Source organism: Peromyscus maniculatus, chromosome 1 (assembly GCF_049852395.1).
Source record: "Peromyscus maniculatus bairdii isolate BWxNUB_F1_BW_parent chromosome 1, HU_Pman_BW_mat_3.1, whole genome shotgun sequence".
Classification (NCBI taxonomy): Eukaryota; Metazoa; Chordata; class Mammalia; order Rodentia; family Cricetidae; genus Peromyscus; species Peromyscus maniculatus.
Genome location: NC_134852.1, coordinates 39784564 through 39802163, shown reverse-complemented (window position 1 = coordinate 39802163; position 17600 = coordinate 39784564). Strand labels below are relative to the sequence as shown.

The 17600-nt window shown below is 41.1% G+C and overlaps 1 long non-coding RNA gene across 1 annotated transcript; it reads left to right on the top strand.

Annotated features, from left to right (window-relative positions):
- The first annotated feature begins 2888 nt into the window (after nt 1-2888).
- On the top strand, nt 2889-16211 carry LOC102907431 (uncharacterized). Its single transcript, XR_013052941.1, has 3 exons — nt 2889-3077; nt 6429-9853; nt 10070-16211. It is a non-coding gene; the product is annotated as an uncharacterized LOC102907431 (long non-coding RNA).
- Nucleotides 16212-17600: the final 1389 nt, after the last annotated feature.

Here is a 17600-nt window from a genome sequence, read left to right as displayed (position 1 = left end):
AGGAGTAGTGGGTATAGAAACTAAAATCACTATAGATTTTTAGAATTTATAAGTTCATTATTACACTGAATGAAATATAGTGTGCAAATATTTAAAAATAAAAAGCAGAGAAATTATGTGAATTAATCTATGTACCTTCTCTGTATCTCTCATTTTTGCTCCACTCTCAGACTTTTCAATAACAGTGGCCCAGTGTTTGGTCCATGCTGCTACAAAAACACACATTTTTCAGAATGGTCTATGACCAGGAGCCTGGATGAACCTTCCAACTTTCACACATTGCCAGCTGGAATATGTCACATTAACGACAAGTGGTCAGTCATGACAGAAACTGCAATGGTGAAAGACAAAGGCAGACTGCTGGCCTATGAAAAAGGACAGTCTTATTGTAGAGTTTTGCCAAGCACCATAAAACATGAAACAATCTGCATGGAGGAACAGTTCTACTGAGCTGGGCGTGTAGCTGCAAGCTACAGCACTGGCTCAGTGTAAAAGAAGTCCCAAAGGAAAGTGCTGACAGATCATGTGAATGCAGGAGGAGGGCTACACAGGCTCCAGGGTCATTTTCAATGAGGACTGACAGACAGACACTGTCATAGTAGTGCCTGTTGAGGCAGTTAGAATAAGAAAGGTATATAAATGCACACTACACCCATGCCATGAGACAGTCTATGAACCCTCCAGTGAGTGAACGAAAAGGAAAACAATCTACATCAAAAGGAAGAAACAAACAAGATTTCCCAATCTAAAAAAAAAATTGCAATCCTGTCTGTGAAGATACATTGAGATGCGAAATGGCTTGTTCTTTTTTTCAAATATAAAGTGAAATTGTAGTATAAAAGTGGCAGCCAATGAAATACACCCTACCCCTGAAACCAGAGTGAAAATGGTAAAAAGGGCCAGTGAAAGAAACACACCATGGCTCTGAAACCAGAGTCAAAGAAACACATTCCGCCCCTACCCACTAAGCACAAAAAACAACCAATCCATGAGCAGGAAAACCTACCCAACATAATCAAACCAATCTCTGGGTTTGTCCAAACTCAGGGATTGGAATCTGAGCAATTCTCACCCTGCACAGGTTCACCCTGGAAAAACTCCCCCACTAAGAAGCTCTGCAAAGCCCTGTACCTGTTCATTTGGTAACTGCCTTTTTCCACTCTGTTAGAGGAAGCAACCTTCCCAGATTCTTCCCTACCAATAAATCTCTTGAATGAGGTTTAGGCGAGACCTTCTTTTTTCAGAAGGGAGCAGAGAAGAGAGGGAACCTTAGCCACAGGGGAACAGAGCAGAGCAGAACTGTAACTTTTGCTGGGGAAATCTTCCCCTAACAAAGCAGAGTTGTTACATTGGGGAAAACTTTCCCTGGAGCAGGAATGTAAGCTGCTGTGCTTAAGTCAACTTTGTGCTATTCCTTGGCTCTCAACCGCCAAGATCCCTTTCTAGCTACAACACTTACAAAACCACCTACATTTTTTTTTCATGTAACCCAACACCACATACAAACAAGTGCCTTCCTACTCCAGGTGTTCCGGTCTCATTTTACCTTTCGCAGAAAAGAAAAAAAAACGTGGTGGAGAATGCTAGCAGCCCAGGAATTCTGCAGAGACTGTTACCAGGAGGAAGAAGGTTCAGTAACTGTCACACTCATTATACTTGTGGATGAAGAGAGAAGGAGGCCAGACTCAATAACTAACAACCTCAGTACTGTAAGAAGGGAGGCAAGATACAAACAATGCCCATGTGTCTAACTCCAGAGTGAGATACATGATGAGCACCCAGAAAACCTCTCAAGTTCTTGCTACAACCAGCAGCATCCAATTATATGCATCTTCATGATGACCAGAAGACCACTGCTTCTAGAAGTTCACCATGACACTGGCCTCCACTTTAAGGATACAGGTTCACCCTAGTCCAAGAATCAAACCCTAACAAGAAGGGATGAAAAGCAGAGAAGAGAGATGTGAGTCTTGCTTGGGGCCACACAGAATAAGGAAGGCATGTAGGAGAAGAAACACAAAGAGAAGATTCTTGGAGTTCATCATCCAAAGTGCTCTCAATACACTCAACTCTGTCCTTTAACACAGTTACAATGGAGCCCTTTAATCTTTTTTTCTATTTTTTTTAAATTTTTTTAGTAAATTTATTTTACAACATCATTCAGTTCCACATAATAGCCACAGATTCCCCTGTTCTCCCACTCTCGCCCCCCTCCCCTTCCTCCCACCCCACCCCCCATTCCCACCTCCTCCAGATCAAGGTCTCCCCCGAGGACTGGGATCAACCTGGTAGACTCAGTCCAGCCAGGTCCAGGCCCCCCCCCAGACCGAGCCAAGCGTCCCTGCATTGGTCCCAGGATTCAAACAGCCAACTCAAGCAATGAGCCCAGAACCCGGCACCAACACACAGCTGCCTCCCAAACAGATCAAGCCAAATGACTGTCTCACCCGTTCAGGGGGCCCTTTAATCTTTTCCTTGGGTCATGGACTGATGATGATGGCTCATAAACCAGATCAACTGATACAGTTTCTCACCTAAGTTCCCTCCTCCCATGCCGACCTCTCCTTCCTGCCCAAGGGGACTGACTGTATGGACAGTGTATGCTGAAAGCACACTCACTCCTGGAAGGTGACACCTCATAAGAACAACAGACACAGCTTCATCGATGAACGTTATAAGAACCTCTGCCAATATCCTGGACTAAACCTCATGGGAAGGGGGACTTCCATGCCAGGATTGCCTCCTTTCACTAGCACACACCTCCGCCTGAATGGCTACTGTTAGTCTCCTGGCATCCTCTCCAACCAATTCCAGCTTTTAGGTCAGAATCCGACCTTCCCATTACCTGCTACCCCGTTTATGACATCATTCACCCTCCAAACCTAAAATCAACTGGTAGGTTCTTTGGGGTGCCATGACAATTCCTGTAAACAAATTTGGATCATCACAGGTCACCAGTAAGAGTTGTCTGATACTGGACACACTTGCCACTCAGGTCAGCTCATCAGACAAGGACAACCAATTCTTTTACTCCATTGTACTGTGGATGGCTGATACTCTCCCCCGGACCATGACAGGTAAGGTAAGAAATGTTAAAGCATTAAAAAAGTAAGGGATCACTTCTCCCTTATAATTACCATACTTTTAAATTTTTGTTTAATGGGTATATTAATGATGCTGATAGAGTTATATGGAATTGAATGTCACATTTAGATCTGGTTCTTAGTGGGGGTTAGAATACATGGAAATAAAGAAGGCACACTGCAGAGATGACCCTGGATGTACAGAAAGGTAGTTTGGAACTGATGTTACAGATAACCACAGAGTAAATAAAAAGGCACAAGACATTTTCATATCCCAACCCATTATTAGGCAGCCACACTGTTGAGATTAGTCTAGGTAAAGGTTTCCTGTCACATATAGAAAACAATATCCAGCTCTAGTCCCTGGCTCTTACACTCTATCCAGCCCATCTTCCACAGCATTCTCCTCATCTTTTGGTAAGGTTGGATGTTATCAACATGGGCTGGCTACTCCACAGTCAGTTGTTCTCTGGACAAGAACTGACACACCAGTGTGTGCAGGGATTCTCACAAGGATTCCCAACCAGGAGAGTTACTAGAAATTAACAATTACTGAGGAAGTGTTCATTGAAGAATCAATTTAACCAACTTTTAATTAAGAAGTGTTCATTGAAGAATTAATTTAACCAAATTCAATTAGGAAACAATCTTATTCAGAGATGAACCTATTAGAAATCCCAAACTGTCACTTGAAACATAAGGAGTCAACATGAAATGTTATCAGCAGGTTTTGTTTATGTAGTCATATTGGATGTGTGCTGAATTTATATAAAAAAAATAAGAAGTAAAAAAATAAGAACTAATGACTTACATAAAAAGTAGTGGGGATCAGGAGGAGCTAGATGATGACGGGATTCTTAGATAAATACAGTTCTTATCTATTAAATTCCTGATACATCATTTCATTAAGAAAGTTCAGAGTAGAGCCAAGCCTGGTGGACATGGAAAGAACCTAAAATGCCAGCACTTGTATGTAGAGGCCGACCTGTCTGTGTGATTTCAAGGCCAGACTGATCTAGGTAGAGACTCTCTCTCTACATAGAAGATGATCTGCACAGAATAGGATAAAGGCACAGGCATGAGAAGCTGTCTAAGGTTCTCCTACTTTAAACACTTCTGTTCTGGGACACAGGTGTGAGGCAGTGCCACAGCAGGAATCAGAACAAGACAAAGCAGGGCAAAAAAGCTGTTGTCTAGTCAGAGCAAGAGTCAACATGGATCAACTAGAAGTCTATGCCCACATAGGAAAAACAGGCAGCTCATCAAATGAGTGTCATCCTATTCATTACCAAGAACCATTCTGAACCATTTGTTTGGGATATGTGAGGGAAAATAGGTCTCAGACTCTGTCAGACTGTACAAACTGTAGATAACAAAGCTACTCACAGAAAGCCACACAGATTTGCTCTCAGCATTTTTTCCATTTTCCTCTTGCTTCCTACAAAAAATTTCCAAAGTGCACCTTTCTTTGCACATCTCTGTGCCTGAGCTGAGGAATGCCACGCCCTTAGCAGGAAGTGTGTGCAACTTCTCCAGGGTCTCCACCCCAGGTGTGAGTGCAGCATGGCTCCTGCCATCAGACTCCAGCACTTGTTGTCAACAGCTCATAGACAGTGCCTACCCCTACTTACCTGCTGGCACAACCATGGTGACTGAGCTGATTGACCAGGGCCAGAGCTCTGCATCAGCACTCCCCTATCCAGGTGTTCTCCAGTGGGATCCCATGGGAAACACTGACCACAGGGGAGCTGCACTCCAGGACTTCACTGTAACTGTCATTGACCAGAATACCACATTCTACTCCTTGTCTAGGACAGCCCAGGGTGATAATATTTTAGATCCCAATGCCATAGTCTTCTCCTATCCAACACTGTCTGCCAGCTTTATTCAGGTCACACCACCACAGATGTCAAAACAAGGATACATACAGCCTGGCACATTCCTACCTGGAGGGCAACCAGGTCTATTACAATGACTTCAACAGCCTGGGCCCTCTGATGCCTGGAGAACTCAGGCAATGCCTGCAGGCCTGTGGCTCTGTGTCCTACTCTGGGGCTCAGGCCTTTGCCCTGCAACCAGAGATGGTGATGATGCCAAAGGAGATTCAGTCAATGAATGTCCAAACACCCTTCTTTACCTCTGCCATCTACTATCCCACACCTGCTCAAGACATGCCAGACACCAGTCTTCAAGGTGAGTAGAGCCAGGAGGGAGGACTGAGATCAGCACTCAAAGCAGACACAGCTCAAACTTTCAGGAGTGGATGTCCTCAGGGAGGAAAAATGGGAGTCCTGAGAGCTCAGCATTGTTCTAGCTCACCAACCCCAATGTCCATCTCAAAAGTAAGAAACATTGCTTGATAGGGACTGACATCTATCCTCCATTAAGGCATGTCCAGGGCCCACACCACAGACACACATGTCACTGCCTAAGTTAATCAGTCCCTTGCTCCATCACACTATAATCACCTCCTTTCTAGGATATTGCTCAGGGTTCTAGAAGACATCAAGAATTTTATATTTGGTTACCACTAGATTTTCCCTGATTTGAAATCGGACACATGAGCAACACAACTACAAATCTCTCTCTCTCTCTCTCTCTCTCTCTCTCTCTCTCTCTCTCTCTCTCTCTCTCTCCTTTACTCTCATACTTTCTCAATCTCTTGCTGTATCTTCTCTTATTCTCTTTCTTTTTCTCTGTGATTCTTCAGTGATAACACAAGTCCATGATCATGTACCCATGTTCTCTATAACAAAGTCACACTCAAGCCACAATATTTCACCTTCTTCAAGTAATTTTCATATCACTTATAACATGTATGTGAAATGGGAGCTTGAGGAAATTTGGGATTCTTAAATGGCTTGCATTTCAGGAGTGAAGGACTGGGTTTGCACACTGAAATCCACATAAAATCCAAACACCTGGTTGCACATGAATAATGCCACTACTTGAAAGAAGTCAGCAGATTTTATAATTTTTGGAAATTATAGACCAGGCAAACTGCCTAATAGCACACTTCCAAATAACTGAGAGGAACTCTTTCAAAGTCAAAATGAGGGCAATGAAGGACCACCCGCCAGGAGAATTCTGTAACCTCCCCATGACCACTATGCATGCTCACACCAATAAATGATATGGAACACACAAACATTTGAGAAAACAAGACATCACTTGGTCACCAGAAACAACAGAGTAGGTGTAAACAGAGATGCTATACTTGTCACTCAAGCAGAGTTCATAGGAATTCCTGGCCTACTGCTGCAGGAGCCTGAGTGCTGAGGTGCACTGAAAGAATGGGATCATCTCACTTACCAGGCACTGACTCCTTCCTTGACTCTTTTTCAGTGGTGGAAATGGAGACGGCCCTTGTATAGACATCTTCCGGCCAGACACTGTCTGCTGTAGAGTTCTGACCTCCGCAATGCTGCACCCAAGATACCCATAAAAAGACACCACCTGTTGATGGGGACAGGTCATTAACTGCCCTCATTCACAGTCCTTCAGAATTCCTTCCTAGCCTCCAGCTCCAAGCCTGGAATAAACAGAGAATAACAATGTGGAAGAGATGACTGCTGAGCAATCAAAGCTGCTGAATGCCTATGAGGGCAGTACAGAAAATTAAGGCTCATCATGCCTCCCTCTAGCATACCCTGACATGAAGCAGTCCCTGAACTACACTGATGTTGGGAGACTAAGGTAGAACCCAGATTCTGATAATGCCATCTTGGGCAGCAATAGCCTTGGTCTAGGAGAGCCTGGGTCTGTACAGAGTGCTATGGTCTCAAGCATTGACTTAGAAGACATGAATACAGTGCTGTCAGATATTCACCTTCCCCAAATCTTAAACTCCCTCACTGACCTAGACCACTGGGAAAATCCCACAGCAATCTATTCCAAAGAATCCACAGTCATCAGGAGGGATCAGGCCCAGGAAAGTTCCAACATCATTTGACTCTCTGTAAAGGTAAACAAGAAAGACCAGAAAGTGTCTCATCTGCTTCAAGGAGCACTTCAGGCCCATATCCAGCACCAGGACCTGGTGGAGGGAGGAGAGGCTTTGGCCAATGCTGGGGCCAGTGAAGGGGATATTGACAACATGGACAACAAACACTTAAAGGACAAAGCTCAGAAATCTGCACCCAATAGGCCCAGGTTAGCTAGGGTGCAGGGGCAATTCAGGACCAAGAGGACCAGAGAAAACAACTTCAGCAAAATACAGCAGCTGAAACCATCGAGTCACAGAACCAAGGCACAAGAGAAGCCTACCATCCCCAAGACCAAGAGAAAGAGGAATCCACCTAAACTCAGCAATGACTCCTTTAAAAAGCCTTGAACTCACCTCAGAAAGTACATGCTGGCATCCACTCAGGTCCTTTACCCATGGGGGAAGAAGAGTGAGAAGAAAATTGGCATCTCCTCTTCCCAGGTTCTGCTAAAACTTCAGCAGCAACAAAGATATCAGGACAGACTCACCCACCACATCACTACAGGATGTGCCCTGTAATGTCCAAGGCCCTGTTAAACCCCTGAGGAATGCTCAGAGACCAGAGAGCAGTGTTTTCAAAATGTATCTGTCTCTGTCCCACCAGAGCTGCCCATACCTGGGAAGGTCAAGTTAGTATCTCTGTCTTTCATAGCCCTGGAGAAGCTTTAAGCCAAACCTGTTTCTAGAAAGCCTCTCTCCCTGGCTTCACGCAGGCCCCCTGCAGTGTACCCTGTGAGGCCTCATTTTCACTCTTCTCAGTCTACCACACTCAAGCCATGTAATCCAGCTCCTGCTAGCACTTCTTTGATGGCCTCTGACAAGCCAGTTCTGCCTATTGCTACCAGTGCCACACGAGATAACATAGCCAACCCCATCCAGTCTTGTACTAGGACTCAGCCAGCTGTCTGTAGACCAGTATCCTACAGACCATGTTCTCACACTTTACTTCAGAAGGAGCTCATTTCTGCTGCCAGGAAAAAGGCCCCATCACCTCCAAAACCTCAAATCCCTTATCTGGTGCAAGATATTGGCCGACAACCAATTTTATGGAGGACAATCAACATCACAGAGCCAGTCATCTCACAGCCCATCACAGAAGAGCAGAGGCCAGAGAGGGAGGCCATGAAGAGGTGGGCTCAACAGGAGAGAGAGAGAATGCTGCCAAGTACACCTCTCTGGGCAAATGGCAGCTTTTCCTTCAGAGGGAGAAGGATATGGAAATTTCTAGATATTACGACTATGTCATGTAAGCCCTAGCCTACTTTTTGGAACATAGTACTATTCAACACAGCCATGGTGAGATATAAACATAGATATACATGTATACATTGGATTAAAATCTTGGTGAGTGTGTAGATAATTCGGTACATATGGAGTTAAGGAGATTAATTGGAGATCCAGGGATTTATATATAAATGGTCAGACAGTTTCTATATTTGTAAATATTTGAAGACACTAAAAGTGATTGGAGAAATTAAGGCAGTTATATCATCCATGATTAAGTATATATAGAAGGCTTTGATGGTTTTTTCATGCCTTTGCTGTTGTTCTTTAATGTTTCCAAAGTAGAAATATGTATTACATAAATTCATCATATGCTATAAATCACTGCTAGGGTTATTTAAGTTAAAAGTAATTAGTCAAAACCTGTAGCAGTTATAAAATTATTCTCCTTGACTTTTATATTCATTATACTGGTTTTTGAACTTGGTATGTTTCCTATAGTGTATACTGTATAGTGAACACACTCCTGTTCTTCCCGCACTTCCTCCCATTTTGAACCACTCACCCCAGTTCTTTAATCATTACTGGTCTGGGACATATATCCTCCTAAAATTTAATTAAATATAATACAGGTTTCTATGTATACACTATCAAGCACCCACCTTAAAGAGAAAATATACAAGGTCAAACATCTTCCTGAGAAGGGATTCATTCATAACGATGTATGTCTGAAGTTGTATCCATCTTTGAAATCATCCTTTTAATACTTTAATTCATTGTGTGTGTGTGTGTGTGTGTGTGTGTGTCATCCATCACTATGCATTTCCCTGATTCCTCTTCAACCTGAACATCTGCATGTGCTTATTATCTTCTTATTATATCAGAGTAGAATGTCTTTTTCTTTGTCCTTTACTACCTGGGTTGCCTGATTTCTTATGTTTTATGTATTTTATCTAATTCTATATAATCTAGATATTAATGCATTTACTGAGGTAGTAATAGCAAAGATGTTCTCCTGTTCTCTAGGAATTCCTCTCAAATATCTGTTTCTTTTTCTAGCAACAAACGCTTCTCTTCCCTGAGAAACCATCTGTTAAGTACAACCAGGAATTCTTGAGTAGCTGGTGTGTTGCTCCATCCTGGCCTGTCTGTGAACATTCAACACTTTGACATACTTTGTGTTCTAATACTATCGGGGTTACTCACACTATGGCCTCTGAGGCATTTGGCATTTCATTTTACAGTGTGACACATAGGAAATATAACTCATGTGTTTATTAATTTGCTTTTAGTATCTTGAGACAGGTTTTCTCTCCATAGCCCTGCATGTTCATAAATAATTTGACCAGACTAACTTTGAACTGACTAACATCAGCTGGCCTCTACCTCTGCCACTATCTCTGCCTTTGCAATTGCCCTTGCCCTGGTCCTGGTCCTGCCTGAAGAGTGCTGAGACTAAAGGAATGCTCTCACAAACTAAATGGAGTCAAGTTTCTTTCTGTTTATGTGGATATCCAGATTTCCAAGCATGAATGGATGAAGAGGACATGTGTAAGCCAAGGTACATTTTTGGTACCTACCCCAAATCCCAAGAGACTTAACTGAATGTGTTTACAACTGGAAGTCCACTCAGACTGATGTTTCTGAATATCTGCAGCTGTGGCTGAGATACTAAGAATGTCATCCAGCTGTTGTAGGGGCCTAAGTGCAGAGGTGCACTGAAAGGAGGGGGCATCCCACTTACCAGGTACTGACTTCTTCCTTGACTCTTTTTCAGTGGTGCAAAGGGAGACTTCCCTGGGAATCACACATCAAGCCAGAGACTTCCTCAGCTGCAGAAAAGATCTCTGCTACTCCTGCATCCTGCATTCCCAGATAAGGACATCAACTATTGAAGGGGAAAAGTCATTAACAGTCCCTATCCACAACCTTCAGAATTCTTGGCATTGCCACAAGCTCCATGCCTGGAACAAACAGAGAACGACATCCTGCATGAGATGGCAGCAGTGCCTCTGGATGCCTATGAGTGCACGAAAGAAAACCAAGACCCTTCTGTGAGTGCCTCTGGATGCCTATGAGTGCACAAAAGACAAGACCCGTCTCTCCTCCCTTTAGAACACCCCAACATGTAACATACCTTGCACTTCACTAATGCTGGGAGCTTAGGGCAGAAGCTTGCTTCTGACAATGCCACATTGGGAAGCAGCAGTCTTGGTCAGGATGAGCCTGGGGCATGTACAGTATGTTGGCCTCCAGCATGGACTTTGCAGACATGACTACACTGGTGGCAGAAGTTCACCTTCCCAACTGCTCAACTCCCTCTCTGAACCAAACCAATTCCAGGTTTCCACAGCCACCCAATGCAAAGACTCCAGGGTCATCAGCAGCGATCAAGCCCAGTAAAGATAAGGTGTCATCAGCATACCCTTAAACCAGGTGAGGAGGAAGGAAGAAAAACACTCTAGTCTGCTTCATCTAGATTCTCTAGCCAGAATCCCGTATCAGAACCTTGTGGAAGGAGTAGCTGTGGCTAGTCCTCTGACCAGAAAGAGATGTTGACAACACAGTCAAGGAAATGGAGGGCAAAGCTCAGAAAGTCACAATCTGTAGGCTCAGAAGACCTAGGATTCATGGGCAAGATGAGACCAAAAGAGCTAGAGAAATCAACTCCAAGAAAGCTGAAGGAGCTGAAGCCATCAATCAGAATCATGGCAGAAGAGAAGCCCACTGTCCTCCACAACGAGAGGAAGTGGAATCCACTTGAGCTCAGCCATCATAGCTTTAAAAAGTCTCAAACACACCTCAGCGAGCACGTACTGGCGTCTGTGAAGGTCTGTCACTCACTGTGGAAGAAGGGTGAGAGGAAAACTGGCATCTCCTGAACCTTGAACTCTTTGTGCCACTCTGTGCTCTAATAGTATCAGAGTTTGATACACTTTGGCCTCTGAGACATTTGTCATTACCTTTTTCCAGGGTTACATATAGTAAACAAATAATTTATTTATTAACTCACTTTTAATTTCTTGAGACAGGGACTCTCTCCATAGCCCAGCATGTCCTAGAACTGACTACATCAAACAGGAAAGCACTGAACTCACAAAGATCTGCTTGCTTCCCCCTCTGCCTCCACCTCCATCTCAGCCTCTCCCTCCCCTTCTTTCTCCACTTCTGCCTCCTCCTCTGCTGCTGCCTCAGGAGTGTTGGGACTAATGGAATGCTCCAAGAAGCCAGCTGGCATCCAGATTCTTTCTGTACATGTGAATAACCTCATTTCCATGCATGTCTTGATGAAGAGGCCATGTGTACTCCAGGGTGCATTTTTGGGTACAAACCTAAAAATCCAAAGAGACTAAACTGCATGTGTTTACAACTGTAACTTAACTTGGATTCATCTTTTCCTGACAATGTGCCTTGTTTCAGTTGTAGGCTGTACTTACTACAATACCTGTGAAGCACTGAGCTCTAATGAGGTGTGCTCATGCTATTATGGGTATTTTCTGCTTTTGTGGTAAAGTTATGATTGCTTTTCTACTTCTAGGAAGTGGGTTATCTAAATTTTACTGAGGAATTGTATTTACCCTGTTCATAGAGTTTCATGGTTGTAAACGAATTTGTAAACGGTCTTATTAAATAAGAACCACAAAGCCAAATATAGGGGTGAAAGCCTTAGAGATCAGGGAAATACTGATAGCCACCAACCTTACCTCTCCAGCCCTGCAGCTACCAAAAGTGAGCTATTTTCTGTCTTATCCTCGCCTTTATTGCCTTGCTGTTCTGTCTTCGCATTGGATCTTAGCCTTGCTACCTCACTTCCTTGTCAATGCCTGTCTGTACAGGTTTCTATAGTTGGTACTGGGTTTAAAGGCACCACACTAGGCTGTTACCTAGTTCCTCCTTGAATACATAGTAACCCTGCCTGCCTTTTGATGGGATTAAGGGTATGTGCTACCACTGCCTGATTCCTGTGTTTACTTAAAAGTGGCTGGCCATTTTCCTTTTGATCTCCAGGCATGCTTTATTTGTTAGCATGCAAATAAAATATCACCACAATTCAGCACAAATATCACCACATTTCCCCCTTTTGTCCATTAAAAATAAAGAATAAAATTTATAAATAATATAAGAAAAACTATATACAATAAGTACAATAACTACATACAATATATACAAGCAATAAATACATCACCAATTCGACAAATTAAGAGAAAATATTACATTATCTACTCTATTTTTTGTGAGTTTAAAATGTGCCTAATTCACTTTCTACCCAATCTTGTATTACCAACAGAAAATTGTCCTATGATGTTCCTTCAAACTTATATACTTTTCACCTCTTAGTGAGTTGCTTTTTTTTATTTTTGAAATTTCTTAAGAAGCAAAAAATGTAACTACAACTATCTAATCTTCAACTCCCTCAGAGACCAAGAAGGAAATAATATTACCTAGAAAAACAGGGTTTTAAATTCTGAAAATTGCTGGTGTTTCTGGAATTCATCTGCTTATTCTTCTCAGCTTGTGGATGGCTTCATCTCAGCATCCTGTTCTTCTCCGCATCCCATTCTTCTCTGCTTGTGGGTGGCCTCATCTCCTTTATTAAATGCCAGTCTACCTTTGAGAGGTTAGACTCTATCAGGCTAGTTACTCTTTCAAGAGTAACTGTTTCAGCTACTGTTCCACTGCATACCAGAAGACATTGGTCCATTGCCTGTTGAGCTGCCTTCTTAGAAAGGGGCACTGTACCTTTTCCAGATTGCAAAGACCACTTTAGCGATGGTTCCATATAGTTTTGGCATCATAGGATGCCTGTTGCTAAAGCCACAACCACACTTGTTTTGGCAAGGATCAGTAGTCATTTGCTTTGTGTCCTCTTTGTCCATTTTGGACAAAGTTGATGCGAGGGCACTTTGTTGCCCAGTGGCTAACTTTTGCCATAATGAAAGTTAACTCCATATGCAGTTTCTTCAATGCCCATATCTTCTCTGAAGTAGATTGGTGCTGCCAGGAGCCAACATGTCTCATAATCATAAAAAAAGAAAAATTGTAAATTATTAAAACATTTAAATGCCATATTCTGTAGATCTCTGAAGGATTTGAAGATGACCTGTCTTTCTAAAATATATCTCTGCTTAACCTTGAAAACACCCAATATGACAAGTTCAACTGTAATGATTAACTACTAATTCTCATTTCTCTATATCCTAATAGTTGATGATAGTAACTTTCAAGGATTAGCAAATTGTTAAATGAACTGTATAGGTACAATATCCTGAACAAGATTAGAAATGTACATATAGCATTTTCTAACAATATCATCTCAATATATATAATTTGTATACAATATATAAAAATCCAATCCAATGTAAAGTATTTAAATCTAGTAGTTGTCTTTTAAAAATAGATTCAATAATCTACTTTTTTATCTATATTATATCTATATCCTCTCATTTTTTCAGAGTAGATTCAATAATCTACTTTTTATTCTATCATTTAGATATCTTTTTTCAGATTAGATTCAATAATCTATGTCTTATCTATATCATCATTTTTTCTAATCAAGAATCTTAAATCTAATGTTCTTTGTTTAGCCCTTTTCCTGACCATTAACTACAACAACTTGTAACCAAGCCTCCTAAACAATGACAACTATTCCAAACCCAAAACCCATTGAAAAACCAAAAGCTACCCGCCCCACCTCTTGGGAATGTGGGCATTGTGCTCTTAAAATTGCTTTCTGCAGTTTGTGGGTGATAGCATCTTTAGAAGATTCTGAAAAGAAAATTTTTGGGTTCATCGTCAAGTTCCAGGAGAGGTAGCTATATCATTTGTTGTCCGGTCTTGGTATAATGCCAAAGTGCAGGGCTTATCTCAAGTCCTTGTTCAAGTAGTCTGTGAAACAGGATCATCTCAGCTAGCCATCTCGAAATTGTTCTGACCAGTTTGTAGTCCAAAGCTGATCTTTGGGTGATGTTTGTCAGCTTAGTGGTATTATTATCGTCCACATGGAATCATTGTTGTGGGACCCCATCATCTTTCTAGAGACTTCAAATTCGAGGTTAGGCCTGGTCATGATTCCCTGCAGAAAACTGATAGAGACTCCAACACAAAAACACGTATAGGCAGCTAATTTAAGCCTTTTTCTAGAATTAGTTAGTATGACCAATAATGACCAATAAAATCATGACAAAAGTTATATACATATATAAATCTTATAAATTTTGATATAAGATTCATAACTTAAGAAAAGTTTAAAGACTCAAAATAGAACCAAAGAATTGAGATTAGTGGAAAAAACCAGTTCATTAGTATTTTGGTTTCCTTCTGTCTTATATCAGAAGATGGCTCTTTTATCTGACATGATACAGAGATTTTTCCATTTTCCTTTTAACAACGTACTTGGGTTTAGAGAAGGAAAGAGCCATTCTCCAACTTCAAAGCCAGCTTGAATTGTTAATTGAACTAGGACTATAAAAAGACCATTTGTGTTAGTCGTCTGTAAAGAAGAGCAGAAACAAACATTTAGGAAGACTTAAGAAATTTTACATGTGATACACAAATAGGCAAAATTACTCTTTTTCTTGGGACATTTTTCTAGATGATTTCTCCTTTTTCTTCAGATGTCTCATTTGTCCAGTGTTCTTCAGATTCCTTGGCCTTCATTCTCCTGAAAGACAAAAACAAAAACGCTTCCCCAAGCCTAACTTTGGAGAGGTTCCCTTTTGGCAAGTTATAGCTGATTAAATAACAAAAAAGCATTTGTTAGTGGTATAAGTTAGTTTAAATTGGATGGTCATGCTGGTTGCTGAACTATCACCTCTTCTAATTAAAAGGTCTCTCTTATTTAAATTGAATCTACATCAATTTTGATGGTATCCCCAGCTTATCTTCTCCTATAGAAACAAAAGCAAAACCTCGTTCCCAACGTAACACATATCCTGGTTTCCATTCTGAGGTTAGCACATCCTTAAAGTATACAGGATGATTTAATTCTGCAGTTTTTTCTATTATCCAACGTCTCTCTTCAGCTGTTGTTCCTTTCTCATTAGCACTGAGAAAACTCAAAGTTAATACAGCATTATGTAATCTATTTCTGGGGGTTTTGGTTACCCATTTCTGTTTATTTAGCATATCCTTTAGAGTTATATTTGATCTTTCTAAATCTGCTTGGCCTGTAGGATTATGTGGTATAACTGTAATATGCTTTATATTGTAATAAACAAAAAAAAGTTTCATTTTACGAGAGACATATGCTGGAACATTGTCAGTTTTAATTTGTGCAGGTATACCCATGATGGCCATAACTTCTAGCAAATGAGTGATTACAGAGTCAGCATTTTCAGAACTGAAAACATTTCCCCACTGAAATCCTGAATAAGTAGCAATGGTATAGTGTACATATTTAGTTTTCCAAATTTTGTAAAGTGAAACACGTCCATCTGCCAGATTTCATTCCTCTGAGTACCCTTTGAGTTACATCCTGCTGGTAGCAGAGTCTGGTTATAAAAGGAAAAACTAGGACATTTCCTTACAATTTCCTTAGCTTGTTGCCATGTTATGGAAGAATTCTTTTTTAAACCTTTACTATTGACATGAGTTTTTTATGAAATTTTGAAGCCTCCAGCACATTTCTTATCAATAATTTATCAGTCTTGTCATTACCTTTTGCTAGAGGGCCTGGCAGACCCATATGGGATCAGATGTGAGTTATATATAAGGGATGCTTCCTATTCCTCATTATATCTTGTAACCAAATAGGGAAGTTAATTCTGACTCATCATGGATAAATTCTGCAGTCTTGATATATAATACCACTCTTTCAGCATACTGAGAGTTGGTAACTATGTTGAGAGGTTCTGAAAAATCCATTAATATCAAAGAATATCATAAAATTCCATTTTTGAACTGAATTTTAATGACTTTGAACCCCTTTACTTAAATTTTCAATTTTTTTCCCTGCTTCCTCAATTCTGTCCCATGGCTGCCATGCGGCATAGAATTAAGGTTTGGTTGTCATATAAACATTGCCTTTGTATATCAGAGTATTCACCTTCTTCAAGAAGTTGATCCTGGGCAATCTCCACACCTCTAGTTCTACAAGGTGTCTATTGCCTTAACCTCCTCCTTAAGCCATTGTTACCACTGGTATTGTGCTCTGGATTCTAGAATATCTGTTACCAACTCTTTCCAGTCCTGAGAAATAATCCTATTACGAGGTGACCACTAGTTTAACATTTGCTTCACAAATGGAGAATGCAATCCATGGGATACTATAGCTTCCTTAAATGTACTTCAATCTAACATTTCCACTGGAGTCCAATTAGCTTGTACATGCACTCGAGCAGGTAGTTCCTGTAAGGCTACCAGATGAATGAAGTTTGATTGTTTGAAAACAGGCTGTCTCTCTATAACCATATAATGCACTCCTGAAATAATTTCACCTCTAAAGTCTTCTGCCTGGGCCTGAAATTCTCTATAATTCATTTTAACCTTTTTTTTCTCAAGCTTTTATCTTGGCACTTAAGTTGACCAATCATTTTAATACTAAAATAAGGATAATTAAACAAATAATACTTATAACTGATGTTTCCTACATCCTATCAACATTAATTATCCTCTCATTTATCTGTACAGCCTTCAGACTGTCTAATGAATTATCAAACAAAGACTAATTTCCTTTTATTGAAAAATATTTCCTATTTTTTAATATGGAAAAAATGTTCTCTTTTAACTAGTTCCTTCCTTTAAGATATCTGATATCTTAATTGACTTACCAAGTCTGCATAGGATAGTAGAAGTCCGAGGGACTTTCAAAGCAGCTAACTAGCATGGTGGAAGTCCAAAATGGGAACCAGAGAGAGAGAGAGACAGAGAGAGAGAGAGAGAGACAGAGACAGAGACACAGAGACAGAGACAGAGACAGAGACAGAGAGAAAGCACCTACTAAAAGCTAAAAACTAAATACAAAGTCCAGCTATGTGCTCTGGCCTGAACCAGGAGCTCTGTAAACACACAAGGAGTCCAGATGCTTGCAGCTCTGCAACCTTGCAGTTCTAGCAACATGAGTCAGAGATCTGGCTGCAAGGAGCTCCAGCTGCATTTAGCCAGATCTCATGTAGCTCTGTCCAAGCCAGGGGGCCTGTATACCCTGGCCTATAAGGCCATCAATGGTTTTATTTAATGAATTCTTGCCACATGAGCACGAATTGTAGATGAATTTCTAAATGGTCTTATTAAATAAGAAACACAGAGCCAAATATAGGGGTGATAGCCTTAGAGATCAGAGAAATAGAGAGCCACCAACTTTACATCTC